The sequence below is a fragment of the Panthera pardus genome, unplaced genomic scaffold, assembly GCF_024362965.1.
Source record: "Panthera pardus isolate Hobbes unplaced genomic scaffold, ASM2436296v1 HiC_scaffold_18, whole genome shotgun sequence".
Lineage (NCBI taxonomy): Eukaryota > Metazoa > Chordata > Mammalia > Carnivora > Felidae > Panthera > Panthera pardus.
The window spans coordinates 27,688,790-27,712,219 of NW_026526743.1; the positions used below are offsets into that span (position 1 = coordinate 27,688,790).

At 54.0% G+C, this 23,430-nt stretch overlaps 1 protein-coding gene across 3 annotated transcripts in view; it reads right to left on the reverse strand.

The window, feature by feature from the left end:
- ZNF423 (zinc finger protein 423) overlaps positions 1–23,430 on the reverse strand; it is a 333,279-nt gene that overhangs the window by 161,235 nt on the left and 148,614 nt on the right. Inside the window, exon 1 of one of the 3 annotated variants that reach the window (XM_019456005.2) lies at positions 1,731–1,863. The exons of the other annotated variants lie outside the window; for them this stretch is intronic. The gene's annotated coding sequence lies outside the window, so the exon portion shown is untranslated. Of the gene's footprint in view, positions 1–1,730; positions 1,864–23,430 lie in introns of those variants that run through there. 3 annotated transcript variants of the gene reach the window in all.

A 23,430-nucleotide genomic window follows, 5' to 3' on the forward strand; every position in this document is an offset into this window, starting at 1 on the left:
GACCTGCTGACCGCCTCTTAGGGACAGGAATAACAGGATTCTCCAATACCCACTGTCCTCCAAGAGGAGAGAGAAACAGTCATCTGTTACATGGTGGCCATTTTTTTAAATGACATTGCAATTTACATTTGTTTAATTCCTTCAATAAATACTACCAAGTGCCCATTCTAACCAGCCCTGTTCCAGGCTGGAAGCATGACAAAGTCCTTGCCCTCAGAGAGCCTATGGTGTGGTGAGAGAAGACTGGTAATAAAGCAATAAATCATCTATAATAAGTCAAGTGGCACAATGAAGAAATGTGGAGCAGGATGGGTGAGGTGCCACTCTAGACAGGTGACAAGGTGATACTTGAGCAGAGACCTGGAGCAAGCAAGGAAGCAAGCCAGGGTGAAATCTGGAGGAAAAGCATTGCAGGCAAGGGGACTAGCAGGTGCAAAAGCCCTGAAGCTGGAGGAGGCTAACTTGGGTACATTCCGAATCTCCATTCTCTGAGATGCCAACACGAGGCTGAGACTGAAGGCACTTGTCCTGCCCTCAGAGATCACGGGCTGAGCTACTCATTCCCACAGGGACCTAAAGTCCAACCCCACATTGACTCACTGTGTGACCTGATGCCGGTCTCTCACCCTCTCTGATCCTGGTTTCTTTCGGCAACGGCTACTTGGGGCTGAGCATCCTCCAAGAAGGCACTGCCTCTGGGGTCCTCCCCAGTCTGCCGCTCTGTGCAAAACACACCAACCATTCTCCTCTACCCCATGGCGCCATCCTCACACCCGCGCCAGCAACGCCACGCAGGATTGGTACTCCTGCCAAAATAGCTATTAACCCAGTAGCCAATAATAACACGTTATCCTATCAATTTGCTTCTGAAATGCTGTGTAATTGCAGAACCCAAGTTTGCCACCTCGGTAGCTTGGTTACGACATAAACAGAAAGAAACTCACCAGTTCCTTCCCCAGGAGAACAAGTGGTTGGCCACGACAAACACCCACTTACCACCCAGTCCCCCCACCCCACGGGGCCCCACGGAATCCATCAGGAATCCTGGTCTGCTGATCAATAGTCCGGAGACTTGTCTCCCTGTGCTCTTGGCATGTTATCTCTGTGTTGGAGAGGAGACCAGAGCCTGGGAGGTGATGGCTCGGGGCCATGCTGGCTTTGTGGGTGGCAAGGTCGGGCCCAGAAGCCAGCACTCCGGCAGCCTCCCGGCTCCTGGCTAGAAACCACATGGCAGGAGAAGAGGGGCAGACGCGGGCGGAGGGGGGAGGGAAGGCGGGGAGAGCCTAGGCACCTAGGGGCCAGCAGGCGCTCAGGGTTACACCAGCCCAAGGGACACACCGACCATCATCAGAGACAGACCCAAGCCAGGCCTCCACACAGGAGACAGAGAGGCCAGGAGGCCACCGGGTGGGGCAGGGAGAGAAGGGCAGGGGAACGAAAAGAAAGCCGCGCCAGACCCAGAACTCAGGGTGCTCCCCGAGGAGCCCCCCGCCCCTGACGATGAAGGGCCCGACTCGGATCTGACACACCACCACCGATGCCTCCTAGGCCCTCACTTTTCGTCGTCCACTCCAGGAAAAGTTTCCTTCCTTCTGGATTAGATTCCACTCTGAGCGAACATTCCACTTCCCAGCGAGCTGGAGCCTCTAATGGGACTCTTGGCGGTCAGTACAGACACCAACTGGCCTGTTTTATTCATTCTTCCCCTCCAACCCCACCCCTCCGCTTACCTCTCCCCCTGCTCACCAGGGCACCCCAGGACAAGTTGGTGGATGCCCTTGTTCCCGGCACCCAGCGGCAGGGCAGCTGAGGCTAGAGAGGCGCTTCCCGCTGCCCCACTGGTGACCTCAGCCCCAGGACACATCCCCACCCTCGGCCTCAGCCGGGAAAGGATGGGTCGAAAGTGTGCTGCTCCAGCCGCGGTGCTTGGCGGAGCATCCAGCAAGTGGGGAGAGGAAGGGCCTCGGGGAGGGTGGGGAGGAGGAGGCAGAGGAGGCCAAAGGCTCGGCCACTCAGCCAGATGTTGACCCAGTTGAGGGCCCCAGGCCCCAGGGGCGCCGGGAAGCTCTGGCTCCCCACCTCCCACCCCCTGCCGCCAGCTCCAGGATTCTTGCAGAGAGGGGGGCCCGGGACAGCACCGCTCCCATGCCTGTCCCTGAGGTCGGGGTTAAAGAAGGAACACAGAGAGACGCTCAGGGGTTGCCAGGACAGGGTGGGGGACAGCCCCTCAGGGGCCCCTGGGTGGGGTGGGTGGGGTGCCGTCTGCGGGAAGGAGCTCTCAGCAAATGGAAACCAGGCCTCGGAAACTGGCCGGACCACAGCCACTGCACAGCTCCAGGGGAAACCCCGCTGCTCGCTCAGAGGTGCCCCAACCCAGCAAAAGATGGTGTTAAAAATGAAAGGGCAGGGAGGGGGTCAGGCAGCTTAGGAAAGATTAGGGGGTGACAGCTGGAGGCACCCACACAGGCCCTCCTGTTCTGTGCTCTGAACACCCTTCATTGTTGGCACGCTGGCCCCCAAGGCCTGCTTGCCTGTGACTGCTGTAAAAAGTCAACTCCCGGAGCAATTACCCCCCTCTGCTTCCCTCCGTGGGGCCTTCACTCAGGTTTCCAGCAGCGTTGAGCTGAGCTGTGTCCCGGGCCCGGGGCTCAGGCTCACAATGGGCCAGGCAAGCATGAGTCCCCAGCTCCCACGACATTCATTTTGGGGATCCAGCCCTCAACACTGAATCCTCACTGCACATGAGTGAGGAAGAGAGATCGGGGGGTGAGGAGGTGGCCCAGGGCCCCACGGCTACGGCTGACCGTCAGGGATCAGTGGGACCCCTGGGCCCTGACATCAAGAGCTTGGGGTCTAGCAGACTGCACTGAGTGTAAATGCCATCTACCCATTCACTCACTCATTCAGTCATTCATTCGATCGCTGGTTAGGTTATTCGACAGAAGTTGGTGATGCGCTTCTGACCCACCAGGCACTTCAGAGCTTGGGATGCAAGGGGAATAGGCAGGCACAGCTCTTGCCCCACAGGCTTCGTGCAGGAGGCAGAGGTCCTACAATCTGTGATCCTTGCTACGACTAGAGAAGTCCCGTGAGGGAACGGGGCTTCCTAGAACAAGGGAGCTGGAGAATCAGCCAAGGGAAGGAAGCAGGGATGCAAAGAGAGGCTCAAGTAGCAGCACAGCATGTGCAAAGGCCCGAGATGGGACTGAAGTCTGTGGTCGTTTCCATCAAACCTCTGCCCCTCAGCCAGCTCCTCACTCTCAGCAAAGGTGGGCGGCCTGAGCCCAGCAGCCCCGCCCCAGCTCACAGACTCGGGGAGCCCCCCAATGGCACCTCTAGCCACTACGCCCATACTGGAGCATGGCTTTCCCAGTCAAAGTTCTTGTTAAAAATGTTTCATATGTTTATTTTTAAAAGGGGGGGGATGGAAAGAGAAAAGGGAGTCCTGAAGGTCTTTTTCTTTCCAGAAAAAAAAAAAAAATTTAATAAATAAATAAAACCTCAGGAAAAGGGCATGGAAAGGCCTCTGCATCTGTAACCGCTGAACAAATGAAAATTAGCTCATTTAATCAGCTCCTCATGGCCTGGCTGTCCCGAGTGGGCCCCGGAACACAGCGAACTTCACAGCAGAAACTCGCCAGCCAATGTCAGTTTATCCTACAACAAAGGGATTTTCTAAATAGCGCGATCAAAACGCAGTGAAGGCCGCGGAGAGCTGGGGACCCAGAACTCGACCCCCCAGATCCTGGTGGGCCCCCACCTCCCAGCTTCATCCCTTTGAATGGAATTGTTCTTTTGGCTTTTGTTCTAATTATCTAAACATGTGTGTAACTCTGTTCTACAAAGACTGTTTTAACCGGCAAAGAGGGTAACGCCAGCATCCCCTCCCCATCCACTGCTGCGGCCCCTGCCCCAAGCCCCACACCATCAACCCCTCCCCCTCGCCCACTACCACCAGCCTCCAACCCACGCATAAACACACACGCACAGACGCCTGCACACACCGTGGTTATACCACACACGGAATTACACACACACGCAGTTCTGCACACGGTCACACGTTCACACGCAGTTACATACGCATAGTTACACACGCACAGTTGCACGCACGCACAGTCACATACAGGCGCAGTTACCTCCACCACACGCAGGCACACAACACACACAGCTCTGCAGTTCCTGCCTAACAGCTGGAGGTGGGGGAGGCGCAGCTCGCCAGACCCCCAGGGAGGGCCGCTGTGCACACACCTGAGGCCCAGGCTGGTAGCAAGGACTCTTATTTCCCTGGAGTACTTTTTCCACGCAACTTGCCACCTGGGCTAAGTCATTAGGGCAACTGAGGAGGGGGGAGCAAAAGGCCACGGAAGGGGAGCGGGGGGCCAAGGGGAAAAAAGGCACGGGGGTGCACGAGGCCACGGTGAGCACGAGCCAGTGGCCGCTCCCGGGCTCCACCGCCAGTGCTGGGTTCACCTTCCCTTCCCAGTCAGCCCACCTGCAGTGTGTCCAAGCCCTAGGTGCCCAGTCCCACGGGGAAACAAGGCAGGCCGGATTCAAGTCTTGGCTCTAGCCCTCACCAGCTCGGAGACCTCGCCTCCCCTTCTGTAAAATGGGAAATGACGGCAGCCTCGCAGAACGGTCGCGTTGATTAGAGATGCAGGCTGCGTAAAAGTTTGTGCTGGTTCCGTTTGTACGTGCGGACACAGAGGCCCAGAAGGACGGTCACACACACACAGGATCGGTGACACAAGCAGATGACAGCTAGTTGTTCGGTAGCTTTCAATTTCTTACCCAATCCTAATCCCCAGTGTGAAGAAGGGGAACTGAAAAAATGAAAGAAAGAAAGAAAGAAAGAAAGAAAGAAAGAAAGAAAGAAAGAAAGAAAGAAAGAAAGGAAGGAAGGAAGGAAGGAAGGAAGGAAGGAAGAGAGAGAGAGAGAGAGAGAGAGAGAGAGAAAGAAAGAAAGCAAGCAAGCAAGCAAGCAGGGTGTGAGGAGCAACCGACCAGGATGATGGGAACGTCCAGAAGGTTTCTGACCCAGTCTGATGACATCTTCCAAACGCCTTCTCTATCTGATTTTCACAGCAACACCCTGGCTGAGTGCAGTTATTATTCCCAAGCCGCAGACATGGAGACTGAGGCTGAGAGGGCTGAGAAGCCGAGGCTGGTGTCGCAGCGGGGGGTGGGTGGGATGGGGGGTAGGGGGCAAGTGGGCGAGCAGGCTGGCAACGGAGTCTGCTGGGCACGAAGCTGCACACTCGTGCCCTGGCCAACTACGTTGCCCAGCCTGCTCTGTAAACTGCAAGCTTTCCTCTGGCAGGAGGGCAAGCTTTCCTCTGGCAGCAGGGGCTGGGGCTGGGGAGCAGGAGGAAATCCCACCCAAGGAACTCTTACGGTGCACAGGGGCCAGCAGCTTCCCTCTGGCTCCCAGGGGTACAAGAGCCACAGACCACCCAACCCAGACCCAGGAGGAGACCCAGACCTTTTCCAGACAGTGGCTCTCAAAGGCCTTCATACCCCACACCTCAGTGCTGGGGAGGCAGTAGGCAGGGACTCATTTCCATTTCAGACTTGGAAACCGAGGCCCACAAGTGGTAGGTGTGGATGGCTCCAGGGGCCACAGCCTTCGGGCCAGCTCTCAATGGGAACAGAGTCTGCGATTCCTGAGTCCTCCCAGGCTGGCAGGCCAGCCAAGACAGAGTCAAGTGGCAGGAGAGTCAGAGCCACCTGAGGTAGCCTTGGTATGTGCAGGGGGACCTGGGGAAATGGCTCCTTTGCTAGCTCATCAATGTCTGCAGATCCCACATCCTGCAGGTTCCCCCAGCCCTGCCCCCAACAAGCACTAGGCCACAGGAGGAAAGAAGCATAGGCAGTGGAGGTTAAGTGCATGGACTTGGATTGAATCTCGACCCTGTCACCTACGTGCTGTGTGACCTAGGGAAAGTAACCTCCCCTCTCTGAGCCACAAACCTCAACTGTAAAATGAAGACAGTAACAATGGATGCCTCCCTCCCGGACTTGAGGGTTGAAGGGGATGATGTCTGGGAAGTATTTAGCTCAGTGCCTGCCCCAGCTCCCCAAATGGGAGCCCTCAGTAAGCACGGGGAATAGGGCAGGAAGAGTGAAGAACGCTCTCAAATCTACCTCATCTCCCCCATAGGCTTCCCTAGAGGCCCAGGCCATCATACCCAGTGGGCAGAATTCCTTCTTCTCTCAGACTCAGGAGGACGGTTGCCCCGATAGACTCCTTGTAGGCTCACACTCCACTCAGCTGTCCCTGAACCAGCCCAGCAGGCAGCTGATGGGGCAGCTCAGAGCATGTGGAGTGGCCAGGCAGACCTAAGAAGGTGCAGAACCTTCCTTACAGTGTCTGGGCCCAGGAGGCAGGAGCTGGACCCGGAAATCCCTCAGAGAGCCCCAAACTTCACTCTTACTAGAAGGATTCAGAAGAGACCACAGAAGGAATCAGTGGTGGTGTTGTCACCCCCCACCCTGGCCATGTCACCCCACACACAGAAGCCTGGCTGGTCTTGCTGGCCTGCTCCTAGGCCACATGGCCGTGTCCAGCCTCGCTCCTGTTCTGAGCCTCAGTTTCCACTCACTGGGGCAGCAGTGAGGGTCAGGGGAGGGCGTGGCTGTGAAATGCTCTGTAAATGCAAGGTTCCCTGGCCACAGGCAGGCTGACTGGGCACGACTGGGTAGGAAGGGGAGGAGATACCAAGGGCAAGCTCGACCCGCCTTCTCCCCTAAATCCGGGCAGTGGCCACAAGGAATAAAGAGGCTCACCCTGGAGCTGGGTGAGCCCCCACCCGCCACGGCGGGAACCCCAGAATGCAGGCAGCGGCTGCTGCCACTGGGCAGCGACCTCCTTTCTCTCCAGCACAGAGAGGGGTGGCCACCCGACATGGCACACGGCGCATAGTAGGTGTCATCGACTGGCTGACGTCTTGCTTTTACAAGACACCAGTGCAGACGCTCACAGATCACAGCCAGGGAGAAAATGATTGCTCGAAAAGAAAGTGGACTGTGTCTGTGCTTGTCAAGCTCCAGCAGTTGGCCCCGCGAGGCATCAGACCCCTCAGTGCCATGGCCCAGGAAGGGTGAGAGGGGGGATCTGCCCATTTCACAGGCCACCAGGGGCTGTCCCCACCTGTCCGAGTGGCCGCAGACAGGCTCCTTCCGAGGCCTGTGGGAGGCACAGGGACACAGAGTCAGGCGCCCTGATTTCCAGTCCCGGCTCACTTCTGCCCCTATGCCGTCCCCAACAAGGGACTTCCTCTGTCCAGGACCCAGTTTCCCCAAGTGCTCCAACTCCCTCTGCCCCAAATGCTGGGAAACAGAGTGAAATGGCACACTGCCTCACTCTGAGCCAACAGAGGCTACAATTAATCTGAGGCAGGGATTTTCCTAATTGCGGACTTTTACAACCCAAACAGAAAAGATGAAGTACAGCTAGCTAAAATGCTGGCTTGAGGCAAGACATTTAAAGCATCTTTTTAAAAAGTCGGTGTGGTATGAACAAAATTGCTCCTAGAGGACATGAACAGAGTCTTTGCCCAGAAGAGAGTGTCCAGCTCCCTTAGGGGTCAGGCCAGAAACACTGGGAGGCAAACATCTCAAAAGAGATGTCTTATTGGCGGGCAGGGGGTCAAAAATAAATATATAAATAAAGGGAGGCTCACCTCCGATTTTCCTAATTGCCTTCCTTTGCAGGCAGATGTGGTTCTACACCCCACAGCCCCTCTGGAAGTTGGTGTCGGAGCCAACAGGATTCCCATGACCAGGAAAGCCAAGCATCCCTCACTAGCTGGACCCAGCCACCCAAGGGGAGCGGAGAAATGGTGTCAGCATGCACTGGGTGGTGCCCCTCCAACACAAGGATGCCTGCCCCCTGGAAAGGCAGGACAGGCTTGGCAGCAACCACGTCTGAAGCAGACAAAAACCATGGGCATCGAATTCCAAGGTCAACCCCCAGGGCCCGGCCAGGCGTTGGCCCTTCCTCCATGTCCCAAGTACAAATCAACCTGCCAAGAGGCACCCCACGTGCTGCCCAGGAGGAATGAGACCGTGGATACGCACACATGCACGCGCTTCCCGGGACAGCTTAGAGGCAAATGAAGGGCCCCACCCTGCACAGCCGAGAGACAGGAAGGAAGGAAAAGGCAGCTCGGTGGGGTCAGAGGGCATCTCCACCTAATGTCTACCGCGCATGACCGTGTGAGTCTCCCCAGACGCCTTGCGTTTGCCAGTCCACGACCCCTGCCCTAAAGCCTCAAAGCCAGATGTGTTCCAGAATCCAGACTCTTTCAGCTTCTAGAAAGGTAATACAGTGGATTTGCTGAGTCTCTGGGAGCATCTCAGAAGCAATGAAGCATACTGATGTCAGCAGCAAACACAGATATTCACCAACGTAACTTAAGTAAAGGCTATAAATAGCTTCACATCAGCCAGGTCATATTTTGCTGCCAAATGAGCTACCAGAAAGAAAACAAATTTCAGATTTCAGGCTTTCTGAAATTGAGGACTGTCAATAAGGGATATATGGAACTACACTGTCTCTTTAATCTTCCCAGTGACCGCACAGGGGAGGAAGTTAAGAAGTACTTTCCCTGCAGTCACACAGCACGACTATGGGGGTGGCCGTCTGGCCTGAGGGACTGTGCGCTCCGCCCAAGAGTGTCCTGTAGTTGCCCAAAGTACTGAACCGCAGTTTAAGAGCTTCCTGAAGAAACACTCAAGCATCTGTGTCTGACCCCACAGCGTCCACAGCCCACACCACCACATGTGCGGTGTTCAGGCCAATCCCCGCCAGGAGGCGCCCTTCAGACCCACACAGACCCAGGTGGCGTCCCCACACCTGCCTGGGCCCTTTCAGGAGCCCAGAAGCCCAGGGGTGGATTTCCACCAGCAGGTGAGGCTCCCTGCTCCGCCCTGATGCCCAGGTAATTACTCCCCACCTGACACGGTCTGCACAGATTATTTTACCTACAACAAATACGCTCGGCACATCCGCAGTCTGGGAGAACAGGCACAGGTAATCCCATCTGACGGAGGCCAGGGGTTTCCAGCAGGACTCCCGGAGGGCTGGGACCCCATCCTGTCCAAAAGATGTGGGAACCCCACAACTCCTCGGACGTACTCCTGGTCATCCCTAACGTCCCTTCCTCGGCACGTTCTCTTAACTGCAGGGAAAGACTGTGGCATGGGCAAAATCCTGATGCTTCACTACCAAACAATCATACCAATAACTTCATAGGCATTAAGACACTCCCACCAGCCAGAGCAGCAGCGTCCAGCCCTACCAGACATCACCCTGGACCATGACCTTGTTAAGGAGAAGTACAGCATTGAGAAAAACCTCCAGCTGCAGTGCTGGCCCATGCTGTCACTGCTCTGATTTCTAATTAGAACTTGAAGCAGGTGCCTTTCTTCAGAAACCCAATAAGACAGAAGCATCAGGTCGACAGCTCCAAACGTGGGTACGCGTGTGTGCTCACATACATGCCCACACACACCATGCATGCATGCACACGTTCTGCTTCCTACCTTTGCTGCAAATCCCACACTAACACCGGTGAGGACTCACCAAGTTCTGGGCACTGTGTGTGGCCAAGGAGGAACCCAGAACTCTACATCCAGGGTTTATTCTCTGGAGAATAAGAAAAATGCACAAACCAAGGCAGACTATGGTGGGACCACAAAAGGGTCCTCATCAGGTCCAGAATGCCCAGTTCTGGGTGGCCTATGTGGGACACCAAGAGGCAGATACATCTTGTGTTAGGTCTTCATTTACGGTAAAAAATTAAAGGTCAAGGAGAGGGTAGAGAGAGCGTTCTGGGCAGAGGAAATAGCAAGAGCAAAGGCAAGAAAAGGCAGCTAACATGTTAATGGAAATTTTTCCAGTTGATAGATAATAGGTAAATGTGGATACAATGGGAGTTCCATTATGTGCACTTTTAACTTATGCGAATTTAGCTATTCGTTCAGCAAAAGACGGAGAAATGGCTGTTTAAATAATGTCTGTGATTCCCTGGTATTTCCCTTCATGAGCAGGTGTCCGGGAGGAGTATGAAATGAGGAAAGAACTTTGCTTTTCCTTTCACCATTTATGTTCCATTGGCCTCTCCCGCTGCAAGGGTCTCGGCATGCCTAGGGACTTCTAGTGTGTTCTTGGGTGACTGGTAGCCCAGTTTATGCCTCCACAAGAGTCTGTGATTCTGGCCATGTGTAAATGACAAACTGCAGCTGACACGTACACGTACGTTGTCCACTTTATGAGTAAGGAGAATGAGGCTCCCAGACGTGACATCACTCTGCTGGAATCATGAAACCAGTAAGGGACCCAGACTACACCTGACCCCATGCAGTGCGGCCCCAGAGCCCACCCCCTGAATCACTAGGAGAGAGATGTGAACACAGCTGTATTTCAGCAAAATAACCAGGCAGGAGCCTTTCAGTGAAATGGGACGAAAAAAAAGCAAAGGCCAGAGGCCCAGTGAGGAAGCCACTGCAGCAACCCCCCTGTGGAGGAGCTAAGGGGTGGACTGTAGCAATAGGTGGCACTCCCAGCCTTGGAACAGACTGGAGGGCCTGGCAGGGGTGCTCCAGAGAGGAAGTCCAGCACTTGAGAGGTTTTCTGTAATAACTCCAACCTGTGAGCTCCTGGCGGCCAAGGGGTCTTGGGAAGGGACAGCCCCAACCCTTCCCATCCTTCATCACCTCCTTCCCCCCACCCCTCTCTACCACTCCAAGAAGCCCTGGCAAGACCATCTTTCCCACCACCCAGTGGGACAGGATGGTGGGTAGACAACTGGAAAAGCACTGAAAGTGGAGGGTGAGGCCCACCACCTGTGGTGTGTATTCGTCTGCTCCCAAAATGATGCAATGCATTTCTTCACGCCAGCATCACAGGGTTGTGGAGAGAGTACCAGGAACAAAATCAAAACTTCCAACTAGTCTACCAGCATGCTGTGAGACTCTGGAGACATCACTTAACCTCTCTGAGCCTTGGTCTCCTCTATCATCTGTTGATTCATCCATGCAACAAACATATACAGAGGCCCCATTATATGCCAGGTGCTGGGGTAGAATAGAGGTCAGTCAGCCAAGCTTGAGTGGTTCAGGGGTCCAAAGCCTGCATGGATGCATGTCAGGAGTTGCACGCTCCCACCCATGTGCTGGAACCATTACCCTGGCCACCTTTGACTAGAAGAGGAAGAGTGTTGGGAATTCTAGAGAGTTGAGCCACTCCCAGGATGCCCTGCCTGCCGGGCCTGCCGCACCACCACTCCACGGTACCATCAGCCCAGACCGGGCCCAGGGAAACTCAGGAGCCTGGCTGCCATGGCCTCCGCCACCACGGCTGCCACCGCCCCGCCCCTCTCCAGCTGCCTTTGAGCCTGCTGCTGCCTCTGCTCATTTCCAGGCAAATGTTCTAGTTAATTAAAACACACCCAAGTGCTCACACGCACATGAAGCCAAGCTACAAAATCGACTCTACCAACAGCAGCTTCTCTCCTCCTGCCCGGGATCCACACAGGCAAGGGAGGTTTCCAAAGCTGTTGCTCCTGGCACCAAGGCTATGCTCGGGCGATCCTACAGTGCACACACGTGTTCATGCACACATATACATACACAAGTGTTCCACACAAATCTGTGGGCAGGTGTGTGACACATATGCCCATGGACACGTGCATGCACACACTCACACACATCACAGTACTCCCTCCTCCAGGCAGTCTTCTCCAGCTACTTTGGCCCTCCAGCTCTGAACATTAGCCAAGATTAGTAAATAAACACTTGCAGCACAAGGGAATTAATGACTTAACAAATGAATCAATTGATCATTGATGCAGTCAGCAAACGGGAACAGCACAGCTCTGGCCCCAGGCCCAATGTCGTATGCTCACTGGATCCACAAAACAGACTGAATTCCCCAGGGAACAGGAAATGCAGGTGCACTGGGAACGGGGTTGACCTCTTGTCCTTCCACCTATGCTGTGGAGCTCCGCCAGGCACTAAGAGGGACACGTACACGTGCAGGTGCGTGTGCACCTGTGATGTGCACTGGTGCATGTAACCAGAAAACTCCCCTTCCCAGATCTGGACATCTTTAACCACCAGTAGCTGGCAGGAGAGGGCCCTGGGCATCGTGGTCAGGAGATGGAAAGCAATCACTTCAATGGGATCCAGCTCCCAGAAGGGAAGCAGAGCATGTCTGATGGTCCACTGGACCTCCTGGCCTTCTTGGCCTAAGACAGATACATAGCCATCACAGGGCACAAGGCAGGTGACTCTAGGTGATAAAATAGCCAAGAGAAAACAGCTAGCCATCCTGCCCCAGCAAGCATTTCTCACACACTCCATGTCCACCAAGACCAGCAAGATGGTAGGAGCCGTGAACAATCATATTCTTGACAAGCATTTGACACCCATGCAAGAATCCAGCCACTCACAGCCCCAGATAAGGCACGGCAAGGATTTCCACTTATGGAGATGGGGGGGAGCTGTGCTGGGCACCTCAAGCTGTATCACACAGACAACTGACCGCTAACTCACGCTGTGGGGCTGGTAAAGTTTTCTGCAGAGAGCGAAAGACGTGGGAAGGGATATTTAGAAAGCAGTAGAGTCAGCGGACTCGGAGACATCCCTGTCACCCACTCAAAAGGCAGTCTTGCACCAGCAGCTCAGCACTGCCTGCGAGTCTGAAAGAAATGCAGAATTTCAGGCCCCACCTGGACCTGCTGACACAGAATCTGCATTTCAACACATTCCGTTAGTAACTGTGATTATTCAAGAATGAAATGAAAATTTTTTTTCTTCGAATTTATGTCTTTTACTTTTCAAAAGCCACTAAGCTGTTAGGACATATTGTCCGGTTCTTTGGGCCTGATGACTTTAACTTAGGTATTTCTCTTGGCTTAGGGGTGCCCAGAAAAAATCACCAAGGTGTCACGAACCAGGAAAGTTGGGAGCCTCTGAACTCTGTATGAGGCATGGTCTAGGTGACGTGGACACAGCTGAGAATAAGACAAAGTTTGTGTCCTCATGGAACTGACAGTCTGGTGAGGGAGCTGGATAGTAACCAATTAATCAAATGATTACATAAGATGTTAGGTAATCAGAAATGAATGATAAGAATAAAACAGGGTGAGGTAGTTACCGGCCATCCATTGTGTGTGAGCCCTGCACTCCTACTCTGTCTTCTCCATGTAACCCTGTCCCCATGCCAGACACGTTTCCTCCCTTCCACTCCCATATTCGGCTAGTCACCACGTCTTGTCCACCCTGCCATCAGCCAGGTCTCAAGTCTGTCCACCAGACTCCCTTCCTTCACTGCCATCACCTGAGTTCAAGTCACTGTGGTTGTTTGGCTGGTTGACTGACTGGCTGGTTGGTTGGGTGGGTGGGTTTGGACCACTGCTGTGGTCTCCTAACATGTTTCCCCACTCTAGTCTAATCCAGACATAGTAGCCCAAGGGCTCCTTGCAGAACACAGGACTACTCACCTCACTGCCCTGCTTAAAATCTCTTTGAGGCCTTCCCACTGCTCCAAGGTAAAGCCCCTAATCCACCCTATAGGTCTGAAGTCATCTTTCCCTTGGGCAACAGGAGACTTCTCCAACCTTGGAATTAGATTAGATCTACAAGCCTCATTTCTTTTTCCATATTGACTTGCATGTAGTACTTGCTTTTTATCCATAGCAAGCACCAAAACCTCAGTTTTGCAAAGCTATGATGTCATCAAAAGGAATACAGACCAATCTGACGTTGAAATGGTGGACAACCCTGGACTAGCAGTTCACCTCATGTCCAACAGATGCTAAGTATCGCTATGTTTCCCTTGAAATTTTAAAATATATCACAGAGCTCCTGTGGGTTAGCTGTGACGCCCTGAGGTACCTTGACACACAGTTTGGGGGCCAATCTCAATTATATATTGAATGAATGAATGGATGGATGAATGAATAAATAAATGAGAAGCATCATGAGAATCTGACGTGAGACATGAAAATCAATCCTCACTCCACACACATGTCCAGACACCTGGTGAATGCTGCTGGCTCAAGAATACCAGCCCTGAATGCTTCAGAGCCCATTAGGTCCTCTCGTGGGTCTTAGTCTTCCCACAGTATTCAGGTCAGGAGCCATCAGGTACACAGGTCAGGAGCCATCAGTATATAGGCCAGAAACTATTAGTAAGCAGGTCTTGAGCCATCTGCCACTTGTAAAAGCACAACCTTTAAGCCAGACAAGCACCTGGTTCATGAAGGCCAGTGCAGAGAGACAGGGAGGGAGAATTTTCTAAGGAATGTTCATATCCCACTGCACATCAGTCAGCTCCATGGAACCCCAGAATTGGAACAGCAGAGCCTAGTCCAGTGAGGTGACCAAAAGGCTTCCCCAAATTTGAGGGTCAGAGGCTCAGGTCTCAGGTGAGCAACGCAGAACAACCCATGGGGAACCTGGTAGGAGTCCCAGTAGGAAGGGAGGTGAGAAACAAAAAGTATGTTTGGAGGTAATGGCCGAGCACCAAAGGCTTCCTTTGTCCTGAGCAGTAGGGGAGGCTGCACCAGTTTGTGGAAAATGAAACCCACCAGCATCCAGACTAAACCACTTCCAAGTTTAAGTGCAAAATAAAACATGGGTTCTCTTTGGGCAGCTTTCTTCCCCCAGGCAGCAGACGAGCGCTTCTAGGGGTGAGGAAAGGGGAGGAAAAACTCTTGTGTATGAACACTGTCAAGTTTACGTTGGCAAGAGATTTCAGAAAGCAAGCAGGGTAGATTCACAAACCTTGGCATTGGAAGTTTGGACGGGGAGATTAAATGGCAGGGTGTGTGCGGCAAAGCAGAGGCTAAGGAGACCTCAGACCAGATCATTTTTGCCACAAATGTCAGGGACTTCAAAGTAACAGTCCGCCAGTGAGGGGAGCCCGCGGGCACGCCCAGCCCCACAGCCTCCACCACCGCCTCCAAGCGCCTGCCTGCTCAGGGTTCCTGGAGGCCCCTTCCACACGTAATCAGCTTCCAACATTGGGATTCCTTCTGTACCTGACACGGGTCCTGTGCCCGCCTCCCATCTCCTCACTGGTCTGCCTCCCCTCCCTTCCTGCTCCTGTTTCTACTAATTCCCACCCCTTCCGCCCCCTTCTCTTTCCTCACCCCCTTCCCAAGTCTGCTTGCTCTTCTTTCCATCTCCTTTTCTCTTTACCCTCAGGGGGTCAATCCACCTCCCTGTCCGCCCCCACCCTCACTCCCCAATCCTGCCTCGTTTCTCTCAATCCCTGTGCTGCCCCACTCCTCAGGCCCCTTGCTCAAATACAAGAAAAAGGAGCCAGGAAACGGCCAAGTTGCTGGGCTTGTTGTGACCCACGGGGCTGACCGAGCAAATCCCATCCCACCCGCACAGGGAAAGGAGGGTGGGCCAGGGGCTCCTCCTGTGCACAGAAGGCCCAGCCACAGGGAAGAGCCTAGGGCTGCCAGACCCTCCCAGGCCGCGGATGCAAAGCCAGGGTTTGGAGCAACGGGGAGACCTGGGAATTCCCTTCACCTCCCTCTGTAGCAACTGCCCCGGCCTGGGGTCCCAGGAGGGGCATTGCATCTGGCCAGAACAGAACCTCTGACAGATGGGATGTCGCTGAGCATGGCAGGAGGGCCCGAGAGATAGGAGGAGAGGGGAGAGCAGGCTTGTGGGGGTGCTGAGCTGACAGAAGCAGTGGAGGTCGGGTCACGGAGAGTGTGAACTCCAAAGGCATGCCACCAGCTACAATATCTCCATCACTTCCTGGCTGTGTGACCGTGAGCAAATTATAACTTCTCTGAGCCCCAGTTTCCTTGTCTGTAAAATGGGAATGATGGTCACTGTACCCACCACACAGGGCTGTTGTGATGAAATGGGGTGCTGCCTGTTGTAAGCACTCTACAGCTATTACTGCTGTGTCCTGTGTGGTGGCTGAGTGGGTATCAGGGCTTCAACAGAGTGGCCACCTGCATGGCCCACCTTAGGATGCCCACCCCTCTGGGAGCACCCCCTCCCACTTGGACACCTATGTCAGGCAAGGGATCTCAGGGCTGAGGGAGCACCCAGCAGCTTGTCTCCGGCTTCTGACCCTGATAAAGAAGGGACCGTTCTCCAGGCCACAGAGCGGCTGTGCCTAGAGGACTGAGGACTTGCCCCCACCACCTTCTGTGCTCCTCACCGATTAGAATCTGTGGACGGGAACAGAGGGAAGCCTGGCACCTCCACTAACTGTGCTCTCTGACCTTTCACTCAACAACACTTAACTGAGCTCTTCTGTGTGCCAGCCAGCAGCAGCTGTGGCTGAGGCCAGGGTGACCCTCATGGACCTGACCATGGCATATAGAATGCAGACAATGATCAGACACACACCGAATACGTGTAACATCACCACTGGGGTAAGAGCTACAAAGAAGAACTTTTTTTTTTAATATGTTTTTAATGTTTGTTTATTTTTGAGAGAGAGACAGAGACAGAGTGCGAGCGGGGAAGGGTCAGAGAGAGAGGCAGACACAGAATCTGAAACAGGCTCCAGGCTCTGAGCCGTCAGCCCAGAGCCCGACACGGGGCTCAAACTCACAGACTCTGAGATCACGACCAGAGCCGAAGTCAGACGCTTAACCGACTGAGCCACCCAGGCATCCCCAAAGAAGAACTTAACATAAGTGTATTCTTGTAAATCATATTCACACTTGATATAAGTAGATTCCTTCTTTTGAATCCCAAGTCTTGGAATGTCAGAGATGGATGAGATCTACCCTCATCTTCAGATGGGGAAACTGACACCCAGAGAAACAAAGGGCCAAGTTCACTCATAGCAGGTCGGTGGCAACCCAGCACTAGGACTCAGTTCTCCCCACCCCAAATTCAGAGCTCCTTCCTCTCTACCACAAGGCACATTGAGAACAGTCCCCCAGGGAGGCCCAGGGTCTGAAGGAAACTTGGAGGAAGAAAAGCCTGGGAAATCCCAGTGTGCTGGGAGTGATGCCGAGTACTTTAGCCACATAAAGTGGATCTTCATGCAGACGTTAAGAGCAGCTATAGGGACCACAGACTCTAAAGGCAAGTCAGACCATGACCTCACTGGACAAGAGAACAGAGAATAGCAGATTCCCTCTGGTTATAATCCTGTGAACCCACATGTGTGAGGACAAGGACTAAGAGAAAGGATAAAAACAGGAAAATAGGGTGTTTGAATAATGAGGATTTTTTTTCTCAAAATTCAACTAACTGTTGCCTTTCATTCACCTACTGAATTCTCAGGTTATAAAACTATAATAACATGGCTAGATATATCAGGAATATTTATTTATTTATTTATTTATTTATTTATTTATTTATTTGAGAGAGAGAGAGAAAGAAAGAGCGCACGCATGAGTGGGGCAGTGGGGGGGGGGGGGGGAGGAGAGAGAGACAGAGACAGAGAATCCCAAGCAGGCTCCACACACTTGGAGAAGCCTGACATAGGGCTTGATTCCACGACCCTGGGATCATGACCTGAGCTGAAACCAAGAGTCAGATGCTCAATGAACTGAGCCACCAAGGAGCCCCATATTATAGATATTCAAATTCTCCAATTGCTCTAGGGTGAATCAAAGGGATTTTTATAAACTATCATGAGGAAGTTCATGCCATTAATCAGCCCAAAGGTTGGGTGGTGAGAGAAATGGGGCAGAGATGAAAAGACCCCAGGCCGCAAGCAAGAAAATCATCCATATACATGGTACACTGGCCTCCCCATGGTCTGCCCAGACCTGGTCATGCTTCTCTTGGAAACTCTACTTTGGGGATGATGATGAAAAAGAGAAGTTGGGCCTCTCAAGGTGCTGGTCAGGATATGAGTGATCCCTTGACATCGGCTGGACTCCACGGAGCAAATCTGGGGGATCCATCTTGAACTGACAGCAGAAATTCAGCTTGTGAATAATTGAAACCCATCTGGGAGCCCCGTCTTCCCAGAGGATCCCACTACCCAGAAATCCTTCCGCAACAGGAGCCCCTTCTAGGCCCCGCCCACCAGGCTAAGCAGGATCCCCTCCCACTCCACCCCAACTGCAAGAGGGAGCTGCAGAGAGCAGTGGGTCATAAATGGAGGTGTCCTGTCAGGTGGTGGAGAGTCAAGGGTCGGCCACCAGGCTCTGTACACACCAGGCAAAGCAGATTTGTGTGCAGCTTGGACGGCAGGTGGAAACATACAGCTTTGCTGCATCAGCCCAGAAAGGCACCATCAACCCGGCGGCCGGCTCTCCCCAGCCTCAGAGGCCTGGCCTGGCCCGCCAAGAGGATTTACAAGGGAGCAAGGAAACCTGGACAGGCCGCTCCCATCCGAACACCATGCAGCCCAGCCAGCCAGGTACACAAGCTCAAGGGCCAGCAGTGGGCCTCCCTCTAGAAGGCGGGGAAGGAGGCAGCCCAGGGCGAAGTCTTCGAGGGTCAAGTAGCACCTGGTCCCAACATGTCTGAAGTGCTCTGTGGCCTCCTGGTGCAGGCTCCCCAACACACACTAACTGGGCTCAACTGGGGACAGAGCAGGGGCAGTCCCGGCCCTCAGGCAGGGTGGGGTCTTGCGGGGCAGCCAGCTCTGGCTCCTTGGACTGGCACCACGCTGTCCTCACCAGCTTCGCCTCCAGGACCCTGGCCTGGTCCAGTGCTGCCAGAACAGGGGACAGACCCCTCCACCACAGTCCTGCTCCTCCTCCAGGCCTCCCCACTTCAGGGAAGACCTCTCCGTTCACCCTGCCCAAGCAAGAACCCCAAGAGTCTCCCTAGCACCCCACCCTCCCTTGCCCCCAGCTTCTAGTCCATCCCCAACTCCTGTCGATTTTGCCATCTAAAAAGCTCTCGAATGTGCCCTTTGTTCTGTCTCCACTTCCACCACCTGCACCATCTCCTCGGCTTCCCCACGCAGCCCACACCCATCTTCCTCACCGCCCAGCACCCCTACCTTGGCCCACAAGGCCATTCAGGGGTCAGCCCCCACCCCTCTCCATAGAGCACCCCATTGCTCACCACACTTCCCAGTACTGCCTGCCGACGGTCCTCCAACTTCCACACGCCCGCCTGCGTTGGGGTCTTTGCAGCTCCTCTCTGGACTGCCATCCCCGTTATTTCTGTGCACTCTCCCACCTCACTTCAACATCACTTCTTCAGAGAAGCCTCTGCTTCTCTCTCGTGTCTCACACTCTTCCTTCCAGACACCCTCATGCCTCTAATGCCACATGTAGCGATGTGACAATTTGTCCATTGTCCTCCCTTGTGCACTAGGCCTGACTTGCTGACCATTGTATGGTCACAGTAGGTGCTCAATAAATATCTATGGAAACATCACTGTCTGAAGAACCTGGGACTTAAGCCTGGGGTAGGTAGGCAGGAAGGCCAGCCACGGACCCTCGGAGGAAATGCACCATGAGCACTGTCCAAAGAACAAGGCAATTCTTACGAGGGTCTGTTCCATGGTAGCAGGATGTGTCCACACCCTCACGAGCACCAAACACTCGGTGGCAGTGACATGCGGCCTCAGACACCGTGTGCAGAACCTGCCCAGCCCAGCGGAGCTCACTGCCAGGAAGGCCTCCTGCAGCCATTCTCAGGCCACCAGCCCCCCAGTCTGTCCCACGAAGAGACTGTGGAACGATGGTCAAGCCCCTCCCCGCCTTTCCGCCTAGCTCTCCGTGTGCTCCTACAGCCCGGTGCCCTGGGCACCCCCTCCCTACCTCTCCACCCAAGGCTGTCCCACCTCCCAGGCTTTGCCTTCACTGTCCTCCGACCAAGAAATTTTCCCATCTCATCTCAACCCAAATTTCAACCCTTGACAACCTGAATTCCTGGCTTCTCTTGGAAATATGGAAGGAAGCTTGGGCAATAGCGGGCCCAGCCCCCAGCCCAGCAGTGAGCACCAGGAGCTGAGGCCCAGCTGTACCCCCAGCGGGCACGCAATCTCCATCGCCCCGTCCCGCCCTGCCCAGCCCCCACCACCACCCCAGCTTGCAATCCCCAACTTAGCCACACGCCAGGCCCCGGCACAGACTTCTCCCAATCAGGGCCATCTCTGCCCTGTTCTCATCTCTGCCCAGCCCACAGGGCCTACTCTGGGAGGTTCTCTGCATCTGCTCAGTGGGAGCTGAGGAGCTGGGATGGGGGTACAGACATTTGAGATGGTGACACCCGCCCCCCCACCCCCCGCCGCCCACCTCCCCCATCTGCCCAGCATCTCCATTTCATCCTGGTTCATATACCTTACTGGTTCATATACCTCCTCCTGCGGCTTGTCCCTTATAGTTTATTAACATCCACTAATAAACAGTGTGTGGGCCTCCCACGGTGTTGCCGAGAGAAGCCCAGCTACGCGGGCTAAGCCTTCCCTGTCCTGCTCGCTCTCAGCACATCTCCGGCCATAAGGGAACAATTAGGAAAAACTCCCTCCAGGTTATATTTAGAAAGGGGTGGAGGGGAAAACGCTTCCTCTAGTAATTTTCATTCAGTTGCACAGGACTGCCTGTCCCCACCTACCCCCGGGCCAGCACCGCAGGGCAGGCGACCGCCTCTCCCTGAACACGGGGTAAAATCAAGCCCAGCCTCGGCCCAGCCCTGATTATGCCCGTGTTTAAAAATAAGATGTGAAAGATGCATTATGTAAGACCTGTAACACTCTCCTGCCCACCTCCGACTCTGGAATCAAAGATCATCATTTCTGCCATCAAAAAAGAATGAAAGAAAAGCAGGAACAATGAAAATAGCCGCCCAACATGAGCCAGATCAAAGCCATGGGCACAGAAAATGAGGAGCCAGGGGGGCCTTTAATTACTGCCTGCCTCCTCCGAGTCGTGTGGCGAGAGGGGAGAAGAAAAGTTTTGAAGGCCACCAGGTTCCGTCCTGCTGCGGCTCCTGTTTCCACCACCAGCACCAGTTCCCGACAAACTCACGCCTTTCATTTCCCTCCCTTTTTTCCCTCCTTTTGCTCGGCCCCCCACATGCCAGACAGGACTCCCGGACTCCCCAGGGCTCGCTGTCCACCAGCAGCGAGAGCTCAAAGGGGCTCCTCGGAGACCCCAAGGAAGGGGCACTGGCCCCCTCCGGAGGCCAGAGGCCACAGGGACTCCGGGAGGGACCCAGGGACCCACCGTGGGAGCGGATGCCGTGGACCATGGTGACTTTTTTTTTTTTTTTTTTTTTTTGCAAGTCTCCCTGGTTGAGAGGGGGAAAAAAAAAAAACTCTTCAAATTCACATTGGGCAGGGCTCCGTGGGGCAGCAGATCAAACCTGAGGACCGGCTGTTTGAGCTCAGCGGCAGAAAAAAGGATTGCCCAGGGACTGAGCTTAAGTAGAAGCTGGATTAGACTTCAAACGCAGACTCCCCCTTTTTCTACACAGCAGACAGTCATGGCTAATATTGCAATATGGACTCTAAAAATGCATTACAAATAACTTACTCTGGACCCAGACTTGGGCCTTTTGTATCGAGGGGAGGAGCTAGGGAGATAATTTCGACAGAAAAGGCACATGGGAACCCGCCCTCTTTCTCAAAAGCGGAGGGAAGTCCATCGAGTCTTGGGCCCAGGAGACCACCTACAGGCCCCATGCGGGAGCCCATTCAGAAGAGGCCTTGCTGGCGGCCCGGGAGGCTCTCTCGGAGGCTGAGGGAGGCTCGGGTCTTCCCCAGTTAGGAGAATCCAGGTGTGTGTCATAAATGAAGAAATGCCAGGACAGGGTGACAAAACAGCGGCACATTTAAAACATCTAATGATTTAAATAAATCACTGACATTCTTAAAACACATACACAAACCATGGGGTGTAACTGTGTTATTCACGTGATAAATGAGTGACTCATTGAAAAAAAAAAAAACTTGCAAATTCACAGATGGCGGGCATGGGAACAGGAGACAAGTTCGACATGGTAGGATTTTCTACTTGCAAAGCCTTCAGGATAATCCTGTGGCTCCTGGGGGTCCGGAGGCCTGGGCTGCTGGCAAGGGTGCTTCAGATACCAGGATGAGCCTGGGCTGGGCTGGGCTGGGACGGGCCAGCCCTAACTGGGCTCCCAGGGCCAGCACGGCAGGGACCAAGAGAGATCCTGGCCATGCACACAGGCACAGAGGTAAGGATCTGGAGGCTTGGGTGCAGGATAAGGGGCATACGTTCCTGTTTGTGTACGATGGCGGGGAACACGGGTCCAAGATGGTGAGGTATGACAAAGAATTGGGGCAAGGATATGCTGCTTTCCTACAGAATTCTCCTAGAGTGTTTCCAGAAACACCCAAAGCCCACCTCCCTAAGATGACACCTCCCTGTGACCGTCAGGGGTTTAGCAATGCCTACTACGTCCGTGACATGGACAACGGGCCTGGGTCCCCTCCCTTCCCTCTAGAATGCCCAAGAAGAGGTCAGTATTCCCTCAAGTGCGCATCCACCATGGGGCACTCATGGGGGTCCCAGAGGCATGTGGCGCCATCGCTGGAACGTCCAGCGTAACTTTACAAAGGGCAGCAATAGGCTGGGTGTTGCCAGGAGGCGGCCTGGCTGGAGATGGGTCTGTGAGGAGCAGCTGGGAGGGCTGTCCTTCCCCAGACAGCTGGGAGGGATCCTCCCTTACAATGGCCACATCTCTGGACCCTACCAGCCCCCAAGGGACTCAGCTCTGTCACACAAGGTAACTCGGCAGTCACAGCACTGTGGGCAGCTCCTCTCCCGTGGCCTGGATGGCTCCATGCAGCTTCACCTACCATCCACTGGTGAAGGTTCTCTCTTCACACCCTACTGTACCCCCCATCTCATCTCTTTGGGGTGACCTGTTCCATGCCAAAGGAAACAGAACCACAATTCACCGACTGCAGCCCCAGTGTGCCAGGCAGGGTGCTGGCCCTTCACACTCACCCCGCTGAATCTCCCATCACCATGCAAGCGAAGCTTCAGCGGCCCCATTTCACAGAGGGATAAACTAAGGCTCACAAATAGGTTAACTGCCAAAGATCACGGACATAGGGCAGAGAAAGAATTTGAACACAGAAGCGTCAAGATCTGAATCATCTGCTCTTGTTTCCATGGTGTGACATCATCTCCCAAAGACTCTCTAGAGCTCCCACCCTATCAATAATAACTATTATATTATCAGGGCGCCTGGGTGGTTTAGTTGCTTAAGCATCCGACTTCAGCTCAGGCCAAGATCTCATAGCTCGTGAGTTCGAGCCCCGCATTGGGCTTTGTGCTGACGGCTCAGAGCCTGGAGCCTGCTTCAGATTCTCTGTCTCCCTCTCTCTCTCTGCCCCTCCCCGGCTCGTGCTCTGTCTCTCTGTATTATTATTATTATTATTATTATTATCATTATTATTATTATTATTATCTTTGATAAAAAGGTACAAAAAGGTTCCAGAGGAGGCACAATAATGTACTGATGGCTAAGCAAACAAGTTATTCATGC